This window comes from Macrobrachium rosenbergii, chromosome 9, assembly GCF_040412425.1.
Source record: "Macrobrachium rosenbergii isolate ZJJX-2024 chromosome 9, ASM4041242v1, whole genome shotgun sequence".
NCBI classification, from domain to species: Eukaryota; Metazoa; Arthropoda; class Malacostraca; order Decapoda; family Palaemonidae; genus Macrobrachium; species Macrobrachium rosenbergii.
Genome location: NC_089749.1, coordinates 3977299 through 3991881, shown reverse-complemented (window position 1 = coordinate 3991881; position 14583 = coordinate 3977299). Strand labels below are relative to the sequence as shown.

General features: G+C 35.9%; 2 long non-coding RNA genes across 2 annotated transcripts; both read right to left on the bottom strand.

The window, feature by feature from the left end:
* Nucleotides 1–2526: 2526 nt before the first annotated feature.
* On the bottom strand, nt 2527–2977 carry LOC136842033 (uncharacterized). The gene is made up of 2 exons (XR_010854147.1): nt 2773–2977; nt 2527–2661 (listed from the first exon to the last, which is right to left on the bottom strand). It is a non-coding gene; the product is annotated as an uncharacterized lncRNA (long non-coding RNA).
* Nucleotides 2978–3182: 205 nt separating this feature from the next.
* On the bottom strand, nt 3183–12820 carry LOC136841372 (uncharacterized). The gene is made up of 3 exons (XR_010853919.1): nt 12577–12820; nt 5712–5816; nt 3183–3826 (listed from the first exon to the last, which is right to left on the bottom strand). It is a non-coding gene; the product is annotated as an uncharacterized lncRNA (long non-coding RNA).
* Between the last annotated feature and the right edge of the window lie 1763 nt (nt 12821–14583).

Below are 14583 nucleotides of genomic sequence, written 5' to 3'. Positions count from 1 at the left end.
GACCAGGCTCCATGTAGCAAACAGTGGGACAGCGATATGTCACTTTTTGAAGGTGCAAGAACTATGTCAGACAGGGAAAACAAGATTAAAATTCCGAAGTATTCCTAGATGAAGATTAAAGCCAAGAAACCATGCAATCGAAGGATTACAGTCTCTTGCAGGAAATGCAGGGAAGGGTGGCATACTGCTAATCTGACATTATGGAACCTTTCGTGAATGTTTCATCTAAACTGCCTTGAAAATATGATTGCAAACGTCACAATGCGTATCCAAAGGAGTGTAACGCAATAGTATTGCTCAAAAGAGAATGGTTTTTCAGGCACAAAACAAAATACATAGGGCAAGCAAAATATGGGTAGAATTTTCTTTTGCTAATCTAGCTTAAGACTTGAGGGAGGAATTGGTTGTGAGGGTGGAGGACAGGTGATAAGAGGAAAATGAGAGAGGGGGGAGAAATTAATAGAAGTTTGATGAGAGAAGGTAGAAGAGAGAAATTTAAGTGCAGAGAGGAGAGAGGTGCAAGAGAAAAGAAGGGAGGTGAGAAGACAAGTAGAGGTGTAGGAGAAGAAAAGGAGGAAGAGAGGAGAGAGGAAGGAAAAGAGGAGGAGGAAAGATAAGAGAAAGCACAAGGCAAGAAGAGAGCGCCCAAACTAGAGAAAATATTTGATGTCACACATGTGAAGTCATAGCACCATGCATCTGGTGGGAAGGGGATGTCCCACAGTTGTCAGGTTTACACTTAGTCCATTACGATGGTTCCAAAAATTGGCATGAACGCTAATTACACGAGTTTAAATTTCTCTCTCCTTATGAGTGATATGCTTTCTCAAAGCATGGACAGATTGACCTTTTAAGTCAATCTAATTTTAAATCATCGAAATTACAGAAAAATAACCTTGAAATAGCAAAAACAATCAATCGCGAAATCTTCAGCCAACGCTTCACTTTTCTACCAGCAAATTGAGGGGAAGGACACTTTTTTTTACATAATTGCCTATTTGAAACCAGTACAACAAAATATAATCACCTATTGTAAAACCAATCAATCTTATTTAGGCGCCGTTCAAAAATTACGTAACACTTATGGTAATTTTTTGACCAGACCTTGTCACGCCTCAAAACATGTCCAGACCCCCCGCCCCCCAGAAAATTGTGTATCATCTATTAACCCCCACCCCTGAATTAGTATGTTTCCTTTTTAGTTACAATAATATATTAAAGTTTAGCTTAACACCTGGAAATTATTACCTTCAGGTTTTTCTTAATACCTTTATGGTATGATATTAAAGAATCATACATTTAAAATGAAAATGTCCTTACGTCATAATTAGAAGGGGATTAAGGTGATATTTATCGATGTCATTTGTGCATAAAATAGAGAATGTCGGAGCTCAGAAAAGGGACGAGTTAGTGATATTCTGTCTCATGTAATACGTATAGTTGAAAATGTTGAAGTACAAATGGGTCGAGTTTGTAATATTTTTTAAACAGTTAAGCAAAAATTAAATGCCATGTTTTCATCATTACTGAAATATAATAAAAGTCTATTGCAGAATCTTTACTATGTCTCTTTAGCCCTTCTACATTTGCATCTTTTCAAAAGAAATGGAAAAAATCTGAAAATGAGGAAATTATGGCTGCACCCCTTCCCCCCACTGCCCCCACTGTCACTCATAACACATCACAATAACCCCTCCCCCCCTAAGGCGTTAAGTAATTTTTGAACGGCCCCTTAAGTAACATTTAGCAGTATTTAGCAATATCTTAGGTTTTTTATAGTTCGGCTGATTATATACGGTGTGTACAAGCACAGCACAGGTAAGCACACCCTCACATTTCAACACATGAAAGAACCTCGGACAAAATTTCTTTCCAAATACTTGTGTCATCAGAAGTTTGCATTCATAGAATCTAGTCGGGGTTCAAAGGTTTATTAGTAAATTTAGTAATTATATTTGTATATTTGGTTAAACATTCGACAATTTTATATCACTTCAGTGATATCTTACAGATGGGAATATAACATTTTACACTTAAGAGACTAGTCTCTTCACAAACTTTAGATTCCCTTCACACCTTTGATGTGGTTTTAGCAAAACTTTCCAGTTTAATTATAGATTACTGCTCTCATTAAATTTAGATTTTACTGCTCTAAGTAGTTCGGCTGATTTTTAAACTTTGGTAAATTCTCTCAAAATTCAACACATGAAAGAACCTGTTTTATTAGGAATACTTGTGTTATTTATTTTGATTCTCTGAATACTACCAACAAAGGTTCAATTAGTAAAAGTACCAATAACCAACATAATTAAAACACCACATTTTATATAACTTCAGTGAAGATCTAACTAAAAAACATTTTACACAACAGACTAGTCTCTTCACAAACTTTAGAATCACCAACACTTTGATGCAGCACAAATTTCAACATTCTAGCAGTTATTAAACTTACATGCAACAAAAACATTTTTAAACAAATTCAACATTCTGACATCTTTGTTTTATTAGGATATACCTCTACCTTATTTATTGATTCTCTATTACTACCAACATTCAATGCAAAAAGTACCATAACCAACATAATTGCCAACACCACATCCGTACCTCATGAAGAAGACTAACTTAAAACACAAATTCAACATTCTAGCTATACCCAACAGCCTAGCAGTCACCAACACTATATGCAGCACAAATTCAACATTCTAGCAGTCACCACACTACATGCAACATAAACACCAGCACAAATTCAACATTCTAGCTATACCCAACAGCCTAGCAGTCACCAACATTACATGCTGCACAAACACCAGCACAAATTCAACATTCTAGCTATACCCAACAGCCTAGCAGTCATCAACACTACATGCAGCACAAACGCCAGCATAAATTCAACATTCTAGCTATTCCCAACAGCCTAGCAGTCACAAACACTACATGCAGCACAAACGCCAGCACAAATTCAACATTCTATCTGTATCCGACACCAAGTCACAAACATTTACCATCGCATGTGCAACATTAGTCTTGCACAACAGCCTAACAGTCAAACACTACATGTAGAACAAACGCCAGCACCACTATCCTCCTGAACCAACACTAAATTTACTCGACTGTATGTTGCTGTTGGTCCTGAATATCAGAGCTTTTGTTACGGATAGACTGTGACCTGCTGTGGTCCTGAATATCAGAGCTTTTGTTAAGGATAGACTGTAGTTACAGCATCTGAGTGAATATATTTAAAGTGATGGTAAATGTTGCTTTTCCTTAGGATTGTATTGATGGTTTTAAATCAAATTCGTAAAGACTGAACTGAAAAATAAATTGCGAAATGTTAAATGTTGCTTTACTTTAGCATCGTACTGATGGCTTTAAATCAAATTCGTAAATATTAAATTGATAAATAAATTGCTAAATGTTACTAATAATGAATATTCAAAAACATTAAACTGGTGAAGGCCAAATTTTGTTAAATGATACTGATACTGATAAATAGTAGATTCATATACATTAAAGAACAATTTTCATTCTTTCTGGAACCTTGCTCTAATTTTTATATATTAGATTCATTCTTCTAATAGATCCAGGAAAAGTCCAAGTTCCACTTCGATAAATTTCTCTTCAACCGACATTCTTCTACATGACGACTGGACTGAGTGCAGAGGACGGTTGAGTCAGTTCGCGAGTGCAAAATATAATTGAGTCGCGACGCCAGAGGCAAAGCCTGAATGAGCTGCAAGGCGGCACTTCTGAGGTTTTGAAGAAAGTTCATTCTTCCTGGTCTTGAAATGCGGTTGAATCTTGACTCATCTTGTCAACGAAGGCTGATCTGCAACAAAATAACTTTTAGTATTGCTTCAATTATCCCTTCAGTGTAAGTGTAAACTAATGAGGATCAGCGAACCCCATTCTGAGAGCCCTGTCAAGAGTTATTTCCAAGTAGCTAATATGTTTTATTAGTTATAGGCATTTCAGTTTCATAAAGTCTAATTGAAAAACTTCGACCTAAGTTCCAGATTTATTGTCATGCTTCAAAACTGGACATTATATGCTTTAAGAGTGGATCAAACTCAGGACAAAAATCAGAAGAAACCGATTCCCACAAGGAATACATGTGTTTTGATCATTGTGTTTTAGAAAAGAAAGATAACCCAACGTTGGTTTTGTCAAACTTCCGATGAACTACAACTTGCACTTTCAAAGTTGCTCAGTACGAGAAATTTTTAGCATGCAACAGATTTTCTTAGTGGGGAATGCAAACCGTGAGAAAATTTAGTATCTTGGAATTCTTTAGTGGACTTGGACATCCAGAATTTCAAAAGTTTTTACGTTGGAGGGTTTAGCTATGTTCTGGATCAGTTATGCATTATGTGAAAAAGGTTTAACTGATCCTTAATCACTGCCCAAAAGCAATTTCCCATCAAAAAAAAAAAAAAAAAACCTACCGCTGACCTCGACTGATACCGACAAAGTTAACTAAGTGTTCAGCTTTGCTTAACTATGTCATGACTATGCACATAGGCAGAACTAGTTGAAATTACGACAAAGTAACTTGTCAAGCAATCTTAAAATATAGCTCCAACTAAACTTTATAAAAATTGTAAAGCCTAAGTAAACTAAGACCATCACGTCAATATAAAGTACAGTAAAGGTAAAGTAGCCTACAACTGCTCTACAGGAGTGTCTTATTCAGTTCCATGGTTTTCTTGTAATGTTTTCTTTTGGTTACAAAAAATCTTACTTTGCAAGTTTGCTTGCATGGACACTGAAGTCTAAGACTGGTTTGCTATGATGGATTATATTGTTAATTATAATTCTTTTGCTGGAGAAAAGGCTCAAAAGAATTCAATTAAAACTACTAGGGGGCAAGTCCTAAAAACCTGATTTCTTACGCGAGCAAGAGCGTCATTTTTCAATGTAAGCCACTTTTTTTTATATTCATTCAACTTCCACTTCCATAGTTGAGTTTAAGTTGATCATTTCAGTGCGTAAAGTTATCAGGACTTATTTGGAGTTCCACGTTCAACGTTTACATTACCTCTAAGTTTTCAGTGTTTACTTTTCTATAAACTCTTGCAATACTATTGGATAGTCAGTTCTAAAGTGACATTTAATCAGACTTGCAGCTTCCATTTCAATTTTCCATTACACTACCAACCTTTCTGTGTTCACTCATAGGCAAGTAATGTAACTACCTACCAGTAAGTTACATTGTCACATAAGTGCTATTTACTTGGACTCCAGATTTTTTTTATTTATTTTTTTTTAAATGCAAATGGCTACGAAATCAAATCATGCTGAACTGAGATTATGGTCACAGTAATCACTAAACATGTCTAACATTGTCAGTTTATCCCTTAGTACAATTAAAGGAAAAATTCAAAATTTTTACGTCAAGGAAATTCCCACTAAGATCTTAGCCATTTCACAGTCTTTTGGGATTTTAAATCTAGCTTTTTAAAAGTTTAAATTAGTAACCATTTCAGATTTTCCAGACTAAAAGTTGATTGGAAAAACCACTAGTTTTCGTCACGTCATTACCATCATTTGCTAGTCAAAGGGGTTAAGTGAAAATTTTTGGCAAGTAGGTCAATTTTAGTTATGTCTGATTTATACAGAACCCATCACCAAAACAGGATACGATAAAAGTAAAATTTTTAATGTATTATCTACTCAACTAGTATTCAATATTAGGTTTCTTTTCAACCCCTTACTTCAAGAACGAAGCTTTGCAGTCTTCATAAACAACCCTTGGCGCCGTCGAAAAATGTTTAAAGAGGCTGTTCCATAGATAGTGTGGTACTCCTGATCGGCGAAATCTGTAAAAGTACAAAATAAATTTACCATTAGCATTAACTAAATAATTCAGTAAAAATTAAAATATGCTTTAACCTCACCGCCCGTGGTGTTGAAAGAACCATTTTCGACGGAGAATTTAAATATGAGCGCTGCTTATACGCTTTAGTTTCATTTCCTGGTTAACCCTATTTTACAAGGTATTTGTTTTGCTTCCTGTTACCCTGACAATCTATCCTTTTCATCCTTTATTTTTAATTCAATGAGCGTTCCATAATTATACTGTGTTTAGGAGCTATCCCACTTAGTTTGTCCCCTTGATCGTCGTTATTGTGCAGTACATTTTTTTATGGGCTATAATTTAACATCTACATTCATGTGTCAGTTTCTCAAAACCCTTAAGTTCCCCCTCAAGCTTCAGCACCAAATCTGATTCTTAAACAGTTTATTATTAACTGTCGGGACTTTCAGCTGACTCTTCCTTCAGAATTCAGAATTACACTAGTTCATGATGTACTTCACTGGATCTGTTAAGTGAATGCATTGCTTACTTCTGGCCAATATCAAATATTAAAACCGGAATTTTCATCAAAACAGAAAGAATACCAAAGAGCTATTTCAGCAAAATCTTGGAAGATCGATGACATGGTAAATATTGAAATTAAATGTTCACAATAGAAGTGTAACAGGTTACCTGTAGAAGTCCTCTGAATATTTCAGCTTCTGATCTTCAATTATGAAGATCAGCCAATGTAAGTCAATTTCACGCAACGTCGATTTTGCAGTCACATCGTGGCAATTATCGCTCAAACTATTTTAAAAATTTTGTCTTAATATTGACAAACTCACAGATGGTCGTGAAACTCATCAGTAGCTTCTACAATCCACTGAAGAAACCGTAAAATAATAACTAAACTGAGTGGTGGAATATTGCAGTATGCTAGAAACTTCGTCGAAAGTGAATCTTTCTTATCTGTATTAGGAATCTAAACACTGATCGAGAATGTACATTAAATATTTAATGATACTAAAGCCATTTAAATATCAAATCTCGAGAAGCTACAACTTAAACCTTCCATGATGCAAGTTAAACACTCAAAAACCACATTTAACTCAAAGGAATACTTAATTCAAGCAACTAAAATCCTTAGGTCTTCCATTAAAAAAAAAACAAGCCACAGACGTACACATCAGTCCGAACAAATTTACATGCAGCGAATTATCTAAAAAATCAAATAACCTGTGATAAGTATAACTTCACTACTACCATACTACCAAGATTCCTTGACAAACAAACAACTTTACCCAGATTTTAAAATATTAAATTTAGGCCGACAAGGGCCTCACAGGGACGCATTCGTGCTGGAGTTTGTGTTAGGGGAACTGGGATAATGTATTTTTACAAAGAACTATAACATCACAAGTCATTAGCAATCGTGAAGGTCGCCTCTCCAAGCACTAAAAAAAAAAAATCAATATGAAATGTCTAGACTGCATCGAGACACTTCACAAAAACCCAGAAGGTTATTACATGGACAATAAAAGCTTCCCCACGAGCTTTGAAGTTATCAACCTCAAGATTTGTAATTTGAAAAACAGGCAAGGCAACGACATGTTAAACAAAAAATGAATTCGCAAAGTTCCACACGGACCGATAGAACTATTTCCATACGAACTGTAGAAATCAGTCTCAGGATGAGAACTTCGTTACCAACAACCAGCGCAACTGTTCAGACATTACCTGTTCAGACAAATTAACAAAACCAATGCAAGAGTAACACCACATTACTTTTTCAAATAAAACTAACGTCTGCTTGACACGACCTTATTTGCACGACAAAATGGCCATTCAAGAATTTACAGATAAATTATTGCTTTTCTGAGTGACTACCTTTAACACTATTTCCGAGTGACTACTTTTGGAACTTCATTCCTATTATCGTCCAAAGGTACTCTGTTATGCTTCCATTATTTTGCATTCAATCTAACCTGGACAAAATATAAAGGTTTCAGTGGCAAAGATTTAAACCTATCAATTTTTATGAAATCTTCAAAAATCTCAGAACTTAATCACTTTCAGATAGTTATCCCTTAAACATCTATGAAAGCAGACACCAAACCATTTTGTGGCTCTCATATTAACCAAATAGGTCCTCTTGCGGAGTAATAATCTCAAGTTTAAATCTAAAAAGCTTTCCAAGTCCTACTCAATTCAGAGAGAGAGAGAGAGAGAGAGACTATTGGGCATTAAGACGGTCGTTACCTACAAAAACAGCATTACCAAAAACAATTAACGAATGCAAACCCTATAATTCAGTACCATCATAGCTGTATGAAATTTATAAAGACAACGAAATTTCCCAAAGCTCAAGAGTAAGACCACTCATTCGTGTCAATTTTAAGGACTTGTGTATAGAATATGAAAGATTCAACTTTACTCCCAAGCTCCTTTGGTCTGTGTGGGCAACATCAAACGCAAACATAGTTAAGTTAATCTGTACTAAAATGATTCAGTATCCACCATCAAGCAAGGAACTTTACCAAAACAAGTTGTGGCAAGTGTCTGACCCTGTTAGCTTTCCGAAACGAACACGAAAACCACCTGACTAGTTACTGTTCTGAGATTTCTAAGGGAAGGTTAGTATCTAATTCTTCAGGCCACAGGAATGCCGCGTCCACTCTTCACACTTTACTTCACTCGGATTTAGCAACCTACCAGGCTGAAATACCAATGGAACTACCTCTTACATTTCACTGTGGTCAAAAGGCAACATTCTGCCACTTCCATGTTACAGAAAAAAAACTGATTTTGAAAAAGTACAATCAAATGAATAAACAAGACCTAAGAAATGGAGAACAAGTTAGGGACTCATGCGATACGAACGTTGCTGTACAGATGCCTCTCTCTACACCCAATATGTACTAGTTATAAGGGCCAGGCAATCTATGGAATGAGAATATTACAATACAGTTGCAAAGAATGCGTATAGGTAAAAAATATATACTTTTAAACTTTTAAAATATTCATACTGCAGTCGCTCATATACGACACTACCCGTTGCTAGAATATACGCAGCTGATGGAAAACATAGGGATATGAGAAAATACCATCACAGTAAATTTTAGATGACCCGAAACGTCACGAACAGTTCTTAAGAGCTAGAAAGCAGTTTACTTAATAGCAATATTGAAATAAAATTAAGGACTTTTGTTTCAGAAAAGTATGGATACTAAACGTACTGACAAATTGAAAAAAAGGGCAATTCTACTGCAAGGATCCAGTATAAACTAACCAAGAGCAATTCAAGTACAAAGCAATTGAACTTTAGTACTAATGGCTAAAAAAAAAAAAAGTTAGATGTGGATTTTCGAAAATACAGTAAATAAGAGGGATTTGTGCTGATCCCTAAAGCTAACAATGAATGCTTACGAATCTTTAAAACAGGATACCCAGCTAAAAGGCCTTCACACAAGGGACTTTAGCTCCCGTGTTGGTTCATTCCGCGAAACCAGTTCAGTCTAAACCATTAACGAGTGTTTCTTTAAAAGGAACATAAGACTTTATATACACCATTAAATTATTTCAGCACATGAACAAACTAAATCGTAAAAATACCACAATGAATGAACTTTAATCAATATTTTGAAAAAATAGCTCAGCTTTCAAACGCTAGAAAGCGACTGACCTTCCTGCTTCAATTTCCTAGATGGTTCTGATCTCTTCCTTACTATAAAAACAAGCAAACCCACGAACCTGCAGATACTAGGTCGAATTATAAATACCCTGTTGCAGGCTTGCCTTAAGTAGCAAATAATTCTTGTTCATTTAGTGACTAAGCTTTTGATTTCCAGGTACTTTAATCTATCGTTTTTCTACTTGACCTGCTGACAAAATTTCAAGTAAAATTTTGTCGGTCGGCTCTCTCAGAAATCTTAAGGACAAGAGCCCTTAATCATCTAGACCCAAGTATCCTTTATGAGGTACCAGCAAATTAGTATATATTTAATAATACTACGAGAGTAAAAGGTTAACACAACCTAAAAAGTCCTATATTCATTTAGTGTTAGGGAACCGACCATTAAGTTTTTTTCCAAGGTTCCAGTCCTTTAGAAAGTGGCTGTGATGTCCTGTCTGCCAGTTTTGACGAAGTTGAACGAAACTACAATGGTTTACCATCGGTATTAAAATTAACTTTAGCAAAGTCGCGCTATTTAGGAATATTCACAGTCAAAAATTTTGGCCTTCAATGACTATAATATAATCTTTTGTACGAAAAACTAAGTTAATCGCTCAGATTTCTTGCATTTAAGATATTTAAAAAAAAAAATTTACTGGTGAGATAAAATGTTTGACAATAAATGTTGCCCAACATCAGCAAATACTTATTTGAGACGCATATAACAGACAAGCAAAGTTTTCTTTAAAGTAAATGAGGGTCTTTTCCTGTTAAAACATGGTAGATGCACCATCATTTTGGGACTTTACCAAAAGCAACCGTAATGCCCACAACGAGTCTTTTAACCCACTTTTAAGAAGATGAAAAATCCCAACTTCATAACATGCAATTCTAGCTTGAAAAACCAGTTCTGCATTGTCAGCAAGGACACTTCCGGATTCACTGACGTTACCCGGGCTGCGGGCTATAAATAATCGTCCCTAACGGGGAGGAACTATAAAGCCTTGTCACTTCAGCCACTGCTCACAAATGTAAAGCTAATTTTGTCGTAATTTCCAAAGCCAGCTTATTCTTGACCCTGGAACAGTTTCACGACGTTAATTTGCCATATACATGGCAATTGGTTGGGTATTTTTCTTTCAAAGAATACCGCATGTGTCACCAAAAGCAGTGACGGTTGTTGCACTATTAAATGTATGAATACTAAATTTTTCTTATTTAATTTGCGGTTCCATTTTCTTAGCAGTATTCGCATTTTTTTTAAATATTTATGCAATGTTTGTATACTTGCTGTAAAATAGCCTTAAATAAGGTTTTCATGTTTCACACACGCTTTTCCTATCAAGATTACAAATTTCTGCAAGTAATTTCACAAGAGATTTCACTAACTAGCCAAATCCGAACTACCAGTAACATTCTCGCCTCACACCCTGTACTACTCGCCAGCACCTGAATCTTCATAAGGCTTAATCTTTATCCTGAAGTTACTAAACTTAAGAAAATTATGACCAAAAGCAGCCAAGTTAAAATACCGCGTTCACCAAGTTCAAAGATTTAGATTGCGGACACTCCTGCAAATTTGTCTTTGGTACATCGTATTAATGAAAAATCGATTAAACAGACCATGGCTAGAGTTCTGCAAATGTAGTACATTACAATTAAGAAGGAATTTCAGATAAAGCTTACATGCCTCTCCTCCAGAAAGTTCAGAAAAAAATTATGAACCACAGTTTTGAAAATTAAGATTTACAGAGCAAAACTTAAATCCAAACAATCATCAGTGTCGCTAGCCATTTTACGAGAACTGGTTTATATTTGCCATGTCAAAATTTTCAAGATCCTAAAACCGCAAAGAAATACCTTATCCATATATCGTCAAACCAAAAGGACAGTTCATACGTTTGCAATTACCAAAAAAAATTCTCTACCTGCCAAGGAACAACCAACTAACAAGTGCCCAATGTACCGGTTTCTTCACCAAGGCCTTACCCTGCGTATGTTCACAAAAAGCATTCCATCACCCAACACTCTTCACATACCAGGCCAAAAATTATATTTTCACTGAAAAAACTTTACACCAAAAGCTATGAAAATTTACTTGCATTATCCCAAAAAGTAATTAAGTTACACTTTAAATTTCTCAGAACACTTTCAGAACAGTACACAAACACCAAACAGCCGGCTGTTGCACTATTAAATGTATGGATACTAAATTTTCTTTCTGCGGTTCCATTTTCTTAGCAGTATTCGCATTTTTTTTAAATACTTATGCAATGCTTGTATACTTGCTGTAAAATAGCCTTAAATAAGGTTTTCCTGTTTCACAGGAAAATGCTTTTCCTGTCAAGATTACAAATTTCTGCAAGTAATTTCACAATAAGCGATTTCAGTAACTAGTCAAATCCGAACTACTAGTAACATTCTCGCCTCACACACCTGTACTACTCGCCAGCACCTGAATCTCAGAAAAAGACCAGCCATTGTAAATAAAGCACTGTTACTAAGTTTACAATAATTCATTAATTTCGTTCTCATGACTTAAGGCTTAAAAATCTTTACCCTGAAGTTACTAAACTTAAGAAAATTATGACCAAAAGCAGCCAAGTTAAAATACCGCGTTCACCAAGTTCAAAGATTATTTAGATAGCGGACACTTCTGCAAATTTGTCTTTGGTACATCGTATTAATGAAAAAAGTATTAAACATACCATGGCTAGAGTTCTGCAGATATAGTACATTACAATTAAGAAGGAATTTCAGATAAAACTTACATGCCTCTCCTTCAGAAAGTTCAGAAAAAATGATAAATTATGAATCGCAGTTTTGAAAATAGAGATTCTTTACAGAGCAACCTTCTCCCTGTAACAATAAAGCTAAAATCCAAACAATCATCAGTGTCACTAGCCAGTTTACGAGAACAGGTTTATATTTGCCATGTCAAAATTTTCAAGATCCTAAAACCGCAAAGAAATACCCCATACCACATATCGTCTAACCATACGGACAGAGTTCATACGTTTGCGATTACCAAAAGCAGGTCTCCTCCTGCCAAGGAACAACCAACCTACGAGTGCCCAATGTACCGGTTTCTTCACTAAGGCCTTACCTTGCGTATGTTCCCAAACAGCATTTCATCACCCAACACTCCTCACATACCAGGCCAAAAATTATATTTTCACTGAAAAAACTTTACACCAAAGGCTATGAAAATTTACTTAAATTATCCCAAAAACTAAATAATTAAGCTACACTTTAAATTCCTCAGAACACTTTCAGCACAGAACACAAACACCAAACAACCGGCTGTGAACTAGGAGTTAAACTAAGTCGCTTCTTTTCCTGAAAATCTCATCATCTTTTCGGCCAATCACAAAAGCCCAAGTCCTTACTTTCAAACAGAGGGAGAGAAAACGACCTCTGATTGGCCCAGGTAACAAACAATGGATCTCGGAGTCAAACGACACTTCCAGGAATCGTGACGTCACCTCAGTAACACTGACATCTGTTGACAGCGAAAGGGACCAAACAATGCAAACAGCAAAGATACAGAAAATATGTGGAATAAGTGAGCCAGAATGAAAGTGTACGTTGTTTTAGGCAGCATCTGAAAATGTCTGGATTTATGAAATATTGTCCATTGCCCATTCTTTATTTAGTGTGCACGTGTCCTAATTATCTATTAAAAACGCAATTCCAATTTTAATTGTGTACGAAAAATCATGTTCCATTGCGAGCTGTATAACCTAAAGGAATAGATACCATGATGCCATTTTCAAACAAACTAAATCCTTAGACAAAGGCTTTCATTTTATTCTTCACGCAATGAGCATCTCACTCTATTTCTTACATTAATGGTAAAATGGTTTGATAAGCACGGAATCGTTATATAAAAAGACATTTATAGGGAGCATTTCGCAACAATTCTAGCCAAGGCTAAAAACGGGCCTTTTATGGTTGGCAAGACAGCATAATTGATAAAAGAAAAAAAAAATCGCAATATCTTCCAATATTCAGAATTTCATATCCTCTTGTTCTCTATATTTGAAATTAATCGATTTTAAAAGATATATAACATCCTCAATGATTCTACTTTCAATACAGTTCCGTGATTCTTATTAAACATTCCCCTCTCATATTGATCAGGGTTGGTCCTTCTGTTTGTTCCTCATTGCACGGGTGGGTATTGTTCTCAGCTAGCACTCTGCTGGTCCCGCATTCGATTCTCCGACCGGCCAATGAAGAATTAGAGGAATTTATTTCTGGTGATAGAAATTAATTTCTCGTTATAATGTGGTTCGAATTCCACTATAAGCTGTAGGTCCCGTTGCTAGGTAGCCAATTGGTTCTTAGCCACGTAAAATAAATCTAATCCTTCGGGCCAGCCCTAGGAGAGCTGTTAATCAGCTCAGTGGTCTGGTTAAACTAAGGTATACTTAACTTTGGTCCTTCTGTTGGAAAAACTGACACTGTTGGAAAACGTTCTTTAAAGATTTTTGTTCCTGCCCGAAAGCTGCCTATAAATAGACGGAAGACTCTTTTAGGCATTCGAGAAATGTTACTCTTGTTGACATGAAGATTCATTCGGATCCATCTGATTGGCAAGATTCCTCGCAATAACTTCAGAGTGGCCAACTGCACCTAACGTTGATGCAATGGTGGTTAGGAGTGTATTCAACTGAGAGAGAGAGAGAGAGAGAGAGAAATCTCTGTGCAATTAAGACTCGTGCAACAGCACAAGGAGAGAGAGAGAGGCTAACAAAAATAATTAAAGCTCAGTGCAATTAATACTCGCGTAACAGCTTAAAAGAAAGAGACAGACACGAACAAATATATTTAAAGCTTAGTGCATGAAAACCCGAGTAACAGCACAAGGAATGAGAGGAAGAGAGAGAGAGGCTAACAAACATCTTTAAAGCTCAGTGCAATTAAGACTCGTGCAATAGGTTAAAGAGAGAGAGAGAGAGAGAGAGAGAGAGAGAGAGAGAGAGAGAGAGAGAGAGAGAGAGAGAGAGAGAGAGAGAGAGAGACTAGCAAGTATATTTGATATTTTAAGCTAGGTGCAATTAAGAATCGTACAACAGCTTAAAGAGAGAGAGAGAGAGAGAGAGAGAGA